Here is a 13,770-nt window from a genome sequence, read left to right as displayed (position 1 = left end):
TATAGTATTTCAGACTGAGCCAACTTTCATTATGCCGAGCCTCTCCTATCTGCCCCTCATTATATTGGATACTTTGGGAAATCCATAAAAATCTAAGAAACTTGAGTCTATCCTTATCTTCAAGGAAGCAAAAATCTATTTGGTGAGAAAGACATCTGAATAATAACAACAACACAGATCTAATAGGAAGATAAGTCTTTATGGTGTAGGGTCTTCATGGCCATCAACTTCCTTAAAAGACTTCGACAGTGTATCTTAAGAAATAATAAAATAAAAGAGAGAGGAGAAGGAAGAAGGTGGGGAGGAAGAAAAGAAGGAAGGAAGAAGCAACCAGTCTAAGAAGCAACCAGAGACCAAAGATCAACAAAACACACCAGCAGTGTCAAGATAAGGCAGCTGATAGATACCTCAGGGCCTTTGCAGTTGATCCCCTGGAGGGAATCCTCTTTTCCCAAATCTTCAAATGACTTATTCATTTTCACACAATATATCACTTACTATGTACTTTTTCCTTGTTTATATCCTTCCCTCTCCTCCCCTTCCAACCAGGAACTCTGTCCTAAAATAGTGCTAGCACAAGGTAGGCTCTCAACAAATTTGCTGAATCAATGAACGAATGAATGAATGACTAGGAATAGTTGTGGGATGGAAACTGCATATTGGAGGAGAGAGTCTGGTAAGCACAGTGAACAGCACAACCAAAGTTAGGGCTGTGTTCTCAGACAGATTCCCTAAGCACCAATGACAGTGTCGGCAGGCCTAGGACTTCAGAGATGATTTGCAGAGGCCACGTTATCTGTAATGTCAGCAGTTACCATATACTTCTCATTGACAGATATCAATTCTCCGTTTTCCTAATTGATTCCAGTAACACAGATACCCTGAGTGCTGTACACAGCTCACTGATTGCTAGGCAAACATTACTGAAGTGTCAATATTTGCTCTTTTTCCTAGAGCATCATTGTCGAAAAGACTGCAATTCATTTGGGGACATGTCTCTTACATTTGATGCACAGAGAGTGCCGATACAAACTAAATCTTCATTGTATTATTCTTTACCCTTGCTCTGGTCACAGGGATGGCTTCACTCACCAGCCATCGTGGCTGTCCTTAGGCAGCTTCGGACATCTCCCCCACTGGTTGCTGCTACTGGCGACTGCTACACAGTGTTATTGTCACCTCTTCTGATGAGCCCTGAAAAAGAGAATCTAGAGAGGCTTGGGCTCCTGCTAGTCAAGATTCTTAATCCTTCTCTCCTGGACCACCTTAGATATGGCCGCTGGCTTTCCTGTCTGACCACGGGGTCCTCAGTATCTTGGGTTAATCTGAACCAAGTTTTGACCTAAAGTTCCATTGTCATGTGGCTACATTATTTCAAGGATAAACACATATAACAGACTTTGGAACATTCTCTTCCATTGTGGCAAAACAAGCTCACAGTTCCTATTTAGGTTTGCTTGTTTTCGCCTTAGAGAGAAGGCACTTTGCCTTGGCAGAGTCGGTGACCTGAGGCTAGGTCCCCATTACTCATATGGAGGTGATTTTTCCTACACTCATTTCCAGCTGCAAATAGAGCCATGTTCCAGTGCTTTCTGTCTTCTGGGAAAATTCCTGTAGCTAGCTTCCCTTGGAGCATGCGCCCTGCTGCCTCATTAAATTAGTGTGTGCTATTCTAGCCCTGAGCAGACCTGTTTTCAGAGTTACTTTCCTCCCACTCCCACTGGGCGAGAATTCCAGACTTAGAATCAGAATAGACCAAATCACTGTTATATACATAGGGGTTTCGAAGACATTTTGTGACCAGGGTCTTTGTTTCTGATGACCCCAGAAACAGAAGTGTTTTAATTTCTTGATATTTAAGTTGAAGATATTGATAAACTGCTTCACTCCTTCCAGCTATGTTAATGGCAATTGAGGAGCTTCCGAAAACAAAGAAAACCTGTGATGATCCTGAAAATATAATCTGATATGACGTGCTAGGCAGTGATATTTCTGATTAGTCATCACGAGGCCACCTAGACTTTCAGTTTACTTCTAATTGTGTTTCAGATAATGCTATTCCCAGTTAGGCAGATGATCATTGTAATTTCTGGTAATGAAATGGCTAGGGAGCCCATTCTGTACTGGGAAGAGAGCCAGAGCCCAGCACTTTATAAGAAACAAGTGTTATGGTCTAGGACAGAGAAATGAAGCCAAGGTGCTGTTGAACATTTACAGTATGTATCAGATTGATTCTATCTCTCTCATACTTAGGATTGATTTATTTTCAAAAGGACATTCCTCAGCTTGAAAGAAACTCTGCAGAAAGCAAAGACACTACATTTTTTCTCACCCCTTTGTACCATTTAACGTGCCAAAGAATCACTGTTGGCCTTCCATGATGGCTAAGCCATTTTTTCTCACCATGGATAATAGTGGTTTGGTCCATAACTTACACAACTGGCATCAATAAATAATAATGGAGCTTTTTGGTGAGTTATTAAAATGATTGTGGATAAGAACTCTCTAGATGAAAAAGGAGAATAGAAGGGAAGAAGAAGAAGGAGGAGGAGGAGGAGGAGAAAGGAGCAGCAGCAGCAGCAGAAGAAGAAGGAGAAGAAGAAGAGGAAGAAGAAGAAGAGGAGGAAGAGAAGAGGAAGAGGAAGAGGAAGAAGCAGAAGCAGCAGCAGAAGCAGAAGAAGAAGTGGAAGAAGAAAGAAGAAGAAGAAGAAGAAGAAGAAGAAGAAGAAGAAGAAGAAGAAAAGAAGAAGAAGAAGAAGAAGAAGAAGAAGAAGAAGAAGAAGAAGAAGAAGAAGAAGAAGAAGAAGCAGCAGCAGCAGCTTCCCAAAAGGTATAGGATTGTCAGCACTTCTTTTCATGTTTCTTATCATTTTACACTCAAGTACCTTTATAACAAAATAATCACCTGGCTTTGACCTTCTGGATCTTTACACCTTCCAGCTAAACGCTGAAACCCTGAATCTAAATGGCTCCTTTTGAATATATCAAGTAGTTCTTTATTCAATCTCATAGGCATGAAGAGTTCATTCTCCTTCAAGGTTGAAATCCATCTCTGTTGAGTCTGTACACATTGATGGCTCTGCAATTTGTTCCCTAGGCTTCTTTGTCAACAGGCTTCTGGCTAGGTTCAGTCAATGGGAGGCACCAAAGGGCAGGAGGAAGGGAGACCCCAGCGTAAGTTCTCTCTTTCTTCTTCAGGTCACAGTTCACAGTAGTGATTCTATCTTGTCTATGGTTTAAGCTGCCCTCCCGCAGCCTCTTTCTCTGAGGTTCCAGCTCCTACAAAGTAGTCCCTGGTGTCTGGCTTCTGTAACATCACATTTTCCCTGTGATTCTTCAGTCCTAAGGGTGGCAGCAGCTTCCTGCTATTGTTAATCTCTGAGTTGCTTCACCATTTCCTGTTTGGTTTCTCATCTCTTCTGTCGCCTGCATAATTAGGTCGTGTATTTAATTCCCTCTGTCCAAAATACTTGGAGGAGTTACTGTTTTCCTCATCTGATTCTATCACAGCCCATTCTGTTTGTTTTTGGGAATCTTCTTTGGACACCTTTACAGATGCAGATTAAGCCATCGTTCAGATTTCAGGTCATCTCACTAATAATTAAAATTAATAATAAGGGCAAAACAATAACAGTAGCACTTCTCCCTACTCAACCATAGCTTTTGATGTCCTTACATACAGCCCATGTTATGCTAAGCATGTTACTCACATTAGCTTACCTAATGCTCTCAAAACATTTGAAGTAAGTATTATTATTATCATGCTCATTTTACAGGTCAGGAGACTGAGGCTGAGAGAGTAACTTGACCATGGTAAGACAGATAACAAGTGTCAAAACATTGTTTAGGAAGTATGTTCATTTCATGCCCCTAGTTTTTAACACACTGGTCATACTGGCTCTGAACATTCTGATAACAACCAACTTCATATTGCAAGGCACAGTAACTCCTGAGTGTGATCACCGAGGAGTCCAAGCAATGTGCCTTTCAATAGCGTTGTCCACTCTCTACCTTAACCTTCAGGGGTTACTTACTCTGCTTAGAGGCATTAAAGTGGATATTTTCCATGTCTTAAGGATACAAGGGAAAAAAGAAATGTCCAGAGTTGAGGACAACTTTTTTTTTTTTTGAGACGGAGTCTGGCTCTGTCGCCCAGGCTGGAGTGCAGTGGCAGGATCTCGGCTCACTGCAAGCTCCGCCTCCCGGGTTCACGCCATTCTCCTGCCTCAGCCTCCTGAGTACCGAGTAGCTGGGACTACAGGCGCCCGCCACCAGGCCCGGCTATTTTTTTGTATTTTTAGTAGAGACGGGGTTTCACGGTGTTAGCCAGGATGGTCTCGATCTCCTGACCTCGTGGTCCACCCACCTCGGCCTCCCAAAGTGCTGGGATTACACCGCGCCCGGCCGAGGACAACTATTAATGTCTGACAGGGTGCTCGCGAGGGATGAGAAAACCGCCTTGTACCCAGGGAGGACAGACTGGTCGCCTGCGGATGCCTGCAGGCCTCTCATTCTCTGAGCTCCCTGCAGGCCTGGGATGCTGAGAATTGCAGCCTCTGGAGCAGGTGTGCTCAGGCTCTGATCTTTTCTTACCCAAGGGCTAAGAGATAAGCTGCAGAGAAAAATTAATAAGAGTGAAGGAAGGAACAGTCTTAAGAGGAGGAGGGGAGCCTTCTGCAAACAAAGGGAGATTGTCTAGATACAGGCTCCATCCTTTCTGCTGGTTTTTCTCCTCCTTTCTCTCTCCATTTTTTTCCTAAGCTTTGTTTTCAGACTGATTTGCCTACACATTCTTTTCTTGGCCTTTCTCCTTCCATGTCTAAATATGGGGTGGGGGGGTCAGAACCAAATTAGCTAAACATTTTACCTTTGGGACTGAGTGATAAAAATAACAGCCCAGTTTCAGCTCTCTGAATCATTTCAATAGTATTGGAAGCATGCAGAGGAGCTCCACAGGAGGCGGAGCTGGGAAGAGAGGGGTTAAGACTCTCGCCCTGTATTAGAACTTGATTTATGGCATGAATCAAGTTCATGTTCCTCTCAGGATCTGGTTTTGAGCAAAAGAAATGACAGTCTTCCAAGTACGAAGTCCAAAATGGTCACGCAGTGTATTAACATGCCACCCTGGCCTCCAGGAAATAGGCAGAAGCAAGAACCTGCAAGCCCACAGCTTGCTTTGAAGTGTGCAAAACATAGTTGGTCCTTCAGCCCAAGGGTGTCTTCAGAAATAAGAACGGTCAACTTTCTATGATCCGGGGCAGCTTCCCCAGTTTGTGGTTGAGGAAAATCTTTTGATTTTCCCGTTTTCTTTTTCTAGCTACTTGCCTTCAGTACTCCTCCCAAAGAGGTGGCAATGGGAAGGAATTAAGAATACTAGCAGATTAGCCAATTACTGCTTGCGTCTAAACAACACTGATACTGTTTGCTTAGCTCCCTTTTTATTTTATTTTGAGTGCACAAAAAGCTATTTTCGAATTTCAAAAAAGCAGGAGATACAGTGAACCTTCCAATTACATTCACGTTTAGATCTCTGTGTCTAACATGTTTTCAATTTGACTATGTGAAGGGAAAAAAAGAGATATTCTCGTTTACCTTCTTGCACAAACTGGTGAATAGTCCGTGTGTGTTAGCCCTTGAGGAGCCACATGCACATAACATCTTTTTACACCCCAAACCAGCAAATGATGCAATGATTTAACCCTGCAATCATAAGAGCTATTAAAAATGCAGTTTTTATGAAAAAGGGGTATTTACATGTAACTACAATGATGGTGTGACACACAAAAAGCAAAACAAATGCAAAGGTAAGTCCTGCAAAAGATAAGTACCTGCTAGTGTAATTATTATTAAAAAGAAGATGAGAAATGGCAGATGGAGAAAATGGAAGACATGTAAGTGTGGTCTGAAAGACAAAGGAAAAGGGAATAAATGATGTCTTAACATTGAGATGCTCACCTCAGCAGCAATTATCACTGGCAAATTCTGCCCTGACAAGGGGAGACATGGGTTGATATAAAAGGGCTTTTTCATTTTTACTTCCTAGAGTTTGTGAATAACTGGCTTCCCAGGTGACAATTACTCTGCTTCCTCCAAACACAATTCCCTACCCCCTTTGACCCCTTGCAGCACAAACACTTCAGAAATAAAAACCCCACTGGGCCCTCTGGTGCTCTTCTTTCTCTGAATTGCAAGTCTGGCCTTGATGGTCTGGATTTTGGAGGATGGAAATAGGAAGAGAAAGGCTGCATTTAAGAGAAAATCTCCTTTTCACAATTGGGCAGCTCTCCAATATCACCTGGAATTAAAATATATTTCCCTGCCACCCTGCTCTGTGAGACTGTCAGTCAAAGACCCAGACAAAGGATCACACGTTTTCTAAATCCACTTCCACCTGCTGGAGTCTGTGATTGCCAACATTTGAATGTTCCAGAGGAAAGGAGCTACTCATCTTCAGGAAGGTGCTAGTGTGCTGACTTTAGGATATCCATGGAGGCAATGTAGGGTATCATCATCTTCTTTCACTTAAAAATCTCTCCCCAGGGGTGCCAGAAATCTCACTATGATTTGTCTGTAGCATTGGGATGAAGCAATGGGCCATATTTGTACTTTGTAACATCCTAAGAGGATATGTTCTCAGAAAGATGGGGCTAAACAGTTCTCTTTTCCTAAAGAACTCTTTTTCCTCTTTTGCGATTCCTGTATCATGGAGGTAGTTGTCATAATCAGTGACAAACACTCTAGCATGAATTAGTTTGTTCAAATTACATTTCTACAAGCACATTTTTATAAAATAACAAACAAAAGTCAGTTTTTGAAGATGCTATAAATCTATTGGGGGAAGGCTGGGCATAACTGCAAAGGTTATGAAAATTACAGGACAGTGCATTCATGACAAATGAATTACATAAATATAAAATTCTGCAGCAGTTTAGAGTAGGGGGAATCATGGAAAGCCTCTAGGAGGAGGTAGGACTTGAACTAGGAAAGATAAAATATAAGTGGAAAAATGTAGTAATCATCCAACGTTTTGCTACAGTCACCATTGGGACACTTTTCTTTGAGGGGATGGTATCATCTGAGCTAACAGTTTTGAAAAGTTGATCTGGAAGGCACCAGACCTGTTCTGGCTCATGCTACCAGGCTGTCTTCCCTGCATTCTCACAGATTCCCCAGCCCTCAGCCCTGCCATTTATTCTACAAAGAGCAGTAGAGGGGTCTAAAACTCTAATTGGATCCTAATATGACTCCTCATTGGTTTTGGGAGAAAATTTAAACCTACACACCTAGTTTACAAGCAAGGTCTAACTTCAACTCTCCCCCTCCCCAACACTGAATTTCAGCCATGTTCTCTCTCCTCCTGGCTTTGAACAGTGATTCCTCCCTCCCTCCCACCACCAACCTAGTTAGCTTGTGCGCATCTTTCCATCTTCATGCTACAGATCATTTCTTCCAGAAACCTAATCTGAACCCCCAGACTAGATCCCGTTCTTTTTTTTTTTTTTTCCTTTTGAGACAGAGTCTCTCTCTCTTCCTAGGCTGGAGTGCAGTAGTGCAATCTTGGCTCACTGCAACCTCCACCTCCCGGGTTCAAGTGATTTCCCCCCGTAGGCCTCCCAAGTAGCTGGGATTACAGGCGTGTATCACCATGCCTGGCTAATTTTTCTATTTTTAGTAGATACAGGGTTTCACCTTGTTGGCCAGGCTGGTCTTGAACTCCTGATCTCAGGTGATCCACCCACCTCGGCCTCCCAAGATGCTGGGATTACAGGCATGAGCCACTGCACCTGGCCCCTAGATCCCTTTCTACTATGTGTCAGCACTGTTCAACCCAGCGAATCTGCCGCTGACAAGTGAGTCACAGTCTCTGCTCTTGGTGGAGTTCCCATTCTGGTGGGACAAGACACAGAATCATCAAATAAACATAAATTTACATGATAATTTCAGATGATGTTAAGGACTGTAATAAAAATAAAACAGGATGGCAGGCCAGGTAACAATGAACAGTGAAGGGGATGTGTCCTGCTTACATGAAAAAATAGGGAGTTTGGGGCCTTCCCACACGTTCCTCTTGAACCCTGCGCTTCCCCATTAGCAGTAATAACAACTTAATGTGATAGCAGCCATTCTTTTTTTTTTTGAGACAGAGTCTCACTCTGTCACCCAGGCTGGAGTGCAGTGGCGTCACCTCATGGGTTCCAGCGATTCTCCTGCCTCAGCCTCCCGAGTACTTGGGACTATAGGCGTATGCCAGCATGCCCAGCTAATTTTTTTGTAGCAGCCATTTTTTTAACCTATTTTCTGTGCTAGATTAAAAATGCAGGGTCAAGGTCTATCCATTTCTTTATTTGCCTCTGGTTGTTAACATGGTGCCCAGAATATAGTGCTTGATAAGTACCCGTGGAATGAATGAGAGATTAGAAGGGAGAAAGACTTGGAATTTAAAGGCTGTTATAGTTGTCCAGTTAGAGCTCATGAGGGCCTGGGCTAAGATGGCGTGACACTCAGGATAGAAAACAGAGGCTGGATGTGATGAGTGGTATTGTAGAGGAAATAACAACAGGAGCTGGTGACTAACTGGAAAAGGGAAGGAGATCAGGAGGAGTAAAGGACACCACCTTTAAGTCTTTGAACACGGGTTACAGGGAGAATGAGAGACAGCTAACTACTCACTAAAACCCGTCTTCTCCGGGACACACAGTCAGATAATATTACCCAGCCTCCTTGGCAATTACACCATGTGACCAAGTTCTAGCCAATGAAATGTGAACAAAATGATGTGCACCACTCCCAGGCCTGGCCTGTGTAAGTCTCCACACAGGATTCTCAGTGCCCTTTCTCCTCTTGCCATCTGGATGTCAATGCTTGGGACTTCCTCAGAAGCCATGCACTGAAGATGACAGAACCTCCCCTCACTCTGATCCCTGAATGGCAGCGAGAGCAGAGCCCACCCTCCCCTCATCCCTGACCCCTGGAACTACCTTGAGCTATTTCTAGATCAAGAGATGTCTATAGATCAAGAAATGAATGGAAATAGGAAGTTTAGGCGAAAAAGATGGTTTGGGTTTGGACAAACCCAAACCACCCTAAAACTAAATCGAGAACACTGATCAATTTAGTTTTAGGAAGTAGAATGTGAAGTTTCAAAAATATTCAGTCGAAGGTGTCTCAAAGGAAGGTGGAAAAGCTAGTTCAGAGTTTAGAAGCAGGCTGGGGACATGATGAGTAGAGATGAGGTCATTTGTTTAAAATGGGAGTAAGTGAGGTTAACAAGAGGGAGGGGATAGAGGGAACACATGGGCAGAATCTTTAAAAATCACTATGTTCAAAGATCAGGAAGAGCAGATGCTGCAAGGGACAGAGGAGTGGTCTGAGGAAACCAAAATGGTGGACACTGAGGAACGAGAAACTGAGTGTCCCAAATCCTGGGGCAAGGCCCAGGAGGAAGGGGGCTTGGGTATGGTCAGGGAATGTGACACTGCTGGGGCCAGAAGTGGCATCAGGGCCAGTGGTGGCATCAGAGCCAGTGGTGGCCTCAGAGCACAGTGGAAATAGAAACCAGATTGTACACTGGTGGCTTGTCCAGTATGTGGAAGCCGTCATATTGCAGTAGATCATTAAAAGCTACATCTTGATTACCTAGGGGACGTCGCAGAGTAAAGAAAAGGCTGTTCTCACCTTGAGTCTGGAGGGTCTTGAGGGTCTTCATTCTACTGAATGAAGCTGTAAGATGGAGAAGGAATAAGGAATGTGAAAGTCTCTGGCAGGGAATTTGGGAAGTAACAGTATGAAGGGCCTGAAGGATACATCTCTGTCAACAGAGGGACCGTTTCGTAGAACGGTTCTCCTTCACTGAAAGAGAACAGAACTGCTTTGACGCCAATAAGGGTGGAGAAAGTGGGAAGGGGTTAAGGTGCCTGGCCTAGGAGCACATGGCAAAAACCTGGCCCATGAGGACCAGATTCTCCCTGCAGGCTGCATACTTGCAAGATCTCCTCTCACCCTTTTGTTCTCAGTCTATTTTGAAGCACCTGTTGACTTTTGTCTAGAGTCTTACCTCTCCAGTTCTATGTACTTCTGGTCACCAAATCTTAAGACTGTGTTCAGCGTCGTTGACTTGGGGCCTGAATGGTGCTTCAGTACCTTAAAAAGAGATGATATATAATTATGGGAAAGCCAATACACTGTCTGAAAGAGTAGAAAAGAAAAACCTGTTTTACATTTGTAACATGATTACTACAGAGCCTGTTCTGGAAAACAGACTGCACCTCTTGAATTGTAAACTCTCAGGGATGTGCACCCCTGGGATAGAAAGGAAAATCTATTTTCTTCCCCTAACACAGAGCCTTAAACATAGTAAGACCTCAGCAAATGTTAGCAGCTCTTATTAATATTATTATTAACAATTCTGCCCTGGGGATTATGTAGTCAGCCCAGAAACATTATTGCAAACGTTAGAGCAAAGGGGTCTTTGATCATTTACACTGAAGTCCAGAACTTCCATGGCAGGGATACCTGGGAGGGGGATGAGAAGAGGAGGCAGGATGACCATGGGGCCTCGGCTTTCCATTAATGAAGAGGGTCAAATTTATACTTTAATTATTTCACCAAATGAGATGGTATCTTCAGTCTCAGAGATACCCTGACAGGACTGAAAGAAGCCATTCATCATACAACCTTAAACTTGTGTTCCATTTTTGGATCACACTGCCTATGGTTTCCTAAGCATTAATATTGTTCATAAATATTTTAATTATCTTGTGAGATTAAATTGTATTGCAATCTTATATTCAGTGTTATTAGGTTAAATGTAAACACAGGTTACGGGATTCAAAATGTGCTTACCTATTTAAATGATTTTTAAGCCCCATTTTGACTTTTGTTCATTTTTCAATTACGTGAAAGTCCTAATGCATCAGAAATGAGGTTGCCTGCCCTCTCTTGACAGATGAGAGTTCTGGCTAGAGATTAGCTAGTTTAGTGATTCTTAACCAAAGGAACATGTCTGATTCATCGGTGGAATCTCTGGAAAAACAATGCCCTGCCCACCCCAAGATTCTGATTCAAGAGATCTGGAGTGTAGCTAGGACCTGCATCTATTCTGAAACATCCTTGGATTTTCTGGTCCACAGTTCTGATTAAGATCCACTGACATGGTCCAGTTGTCTCTCCAGCCTCCCCACCTGGGGCTCCACCCACAGGTTCACAGCCTGCATGTCATTTACAAACATATGCCCTGACTTGAAGGGCCTGGGGCAGGTGCATTTGCACTCTCTTAATATCAGCAAGTGAATCATTTATTTCTTGCCATCCTTATTAAATCAGAGCCCTGAAGCAGGACCACGATGTGGTGCCTCCTAAAAACCATGTGCATCTGGCTTCGGAAAAAATTAAAAAGAAAAAGAGCCAACGTTCTCTCACCTACCCCCTTTCTCCCCGTGCTCCCTCTCCCCCTCTTGAAATTTGGTGTGGGAGGCACATGTCCCAAAACTTAAATTGCTGATTAACCGGGAAGCTTGCGATGGATGGGACTTTAGTTCCTATGCCACTGGTCATAGAAATGTGATCGATGAATTAGCACTTTCTTAGCATAGCAGTCCCTCAGTCATGCACCCTCTGTATCCTAGGACTGTGGGTCTTGCCCTAGGGGCACTCTTCCCAAAGAGGATCTGGAGTCAAATGGTCCTGCTCCTCCCCTCCAGGACACAGAGGACACTGGTACAGCTGTGCCTCTGGTGCTCCAGGAAAAGACTGAGCATTTGTTGACGTGCCGCAGACTCCTGAGGGACGGTACAGGACACAGATGCTGCTTATAAAGGGATTGACCATGTGTCATCTTTGTGCTTCCAGAGGGTCACGGCACATTAGCACTGGGCTTGGTGCCTCTCAGAGGGTAGGGCATTCTAACTCCAGATTTCATTCAAATTCTGGACTTAATGTCTGCGCATTTGACACTAAATAATATCCTGTCTTACGAAATTGATGATCTTGTCTTCCATTGTTCTATAACTTTATATATGAGTGTATCATCTCCCCCATTGGACTGTAGGTTCCCAGGACAGAATTGTTAAGCTGCCCATCTTTGTGTTTCTACAACCTAGTACACAGTGTGGGTTCAGGGATTTCAGATAAAATAAACAAGATTTCAGGAAAGTAGCCTAAAACCTAACTTCTAGTTCCTGGTGCTATTAATATTAAGTCACATCCAAACATTCATGATCTTTGTGTAGGCTTTGTTGCTACTGTCAGAAAGATACTGAGTAATAATGTAGATCATCACATACACCCCTGTTGTTAAAGGTAGCTCTGTACAAGTAAACAGATCTGGGCTTTGTCGATTATTAGGGAATCATCTACGGACATCATCATGTCAAATTCCTGAAGTCACTTGAATATGAGAAATGCCAAGACAAAAGACAAGAATAATACTGAGTGACAAATGAGATGTATAGCTTTGGACTTTTCTTATTTGAGGTCCAGGTTAGGCATAAGTAGATATTAATAGTATGACAATTGCTGAGAGCCTGAGGAACTATGCACTCTGATACAAAACTGGTCGGAATGCAAACCAGTATCATCTGGTGTAAACAAGATTTACATACTTAATTCATCAACTCTTTTACATTTTTTAGCAAAGGAAAGTTATAATTCATTGTAATTTTTTTCAACTTCTATTTTAAGTTCAGAGGCACATGTGCCAGTTTGTCATATAGGTGAACTCATGTCATGGGGCTGTCCTTTGCAGGAACATGGGCAGAGCTGGAGGCTGTTATCCTTAGCAAACTAACTAACTAAGGAACAGAAAAGCAAATACTGCAGGCTCTCACTTCTAAGTGGGAGCTAAATGATGAGAACACATGGACACATAGCAGGGAACAACACACACTGGGACCTATTAGAGGGTGGAGGGTGGGAAGAGGGAGAGGATCAGGAAAAATAACTCATGGGTACTAGGCTTAATTCCTGGGTGATGAAATCTGTACAATTCTTTTATTTAATTAATTTTAAATTGACAAAATTTGCATATATCTATCTTGTACAACATGTTGTTTTGAAATGGGTATACATTGTAGAATGGCTACATTGAGCGAATTAACATGCAATCCATCAGTTCTACTTCTAGGAATTCAGACTGAGGAAGTTAACCTAACAAGTGTGCAAAGATATACATTAGGGAAATTCATGAAAATATTGGAAACAACACTAATGTGCAATACTGGGGAATTGTTAAGTAATTTACGATATGGCCATACAATGCAATATTATGCAGCTGTCAAAAAGGTGAAGGTAGGTTTTTAATACTGTCTTTCATCATTTATAAGATGCTTTTTTATTCTTTTAGCATCTCTGAAATAAGGACGTGTCTTATAGTCAAAGGAGTCTGCCGCTTATAATCAGCAGCAATTTTTTCCTTCCTAATGGGCACATAATCTTACAATTACATGTATTTTTGATTCAATGAATTATGGCGTATTGATGTGAAATATGGCCACTATGCATGAAGTTAAAAAAGAATCCTATACAACAGTCCATAGATAATGTCACATTTATGTTAGTATATATGTTGATTTCTGGAAACAGATGCATTAAATTCTTGATTGTGATTGTCTCTGGGTAGGGTTATAAGAGCTCTAACTTTTTCTGTATTTTTTTCTAAACAATTTACAACACTCATGTATTATCAGGAAAAATAAAGGTATTTTTATTTATTTATTATTATTTTTTTTGAGATGGAGTCTTGCTCTGTCGCCCAGGCTGGAGTGCAGTGGCGCA

The sequence above is a fragment of the Hylobates moloch genome, unplaced genomic scaffold (genome assembly GCF_009828535.3).
Source record: "Hylobates moloch isolate HMO894 unplaced genomic scaffold, HMol_V3 SCAFFOLD_1, whole genome shotgun sequence".
Classification (NCBI taxonomy): domain Eukaryota; kingdom Metazoa; phylum Chordata; class Mammalia; order Primates; family Hylobatidae; genus Hylobates; species Hylobates moloch.
Note: the sequence above shows the minus strand (reverse complement) of the source record.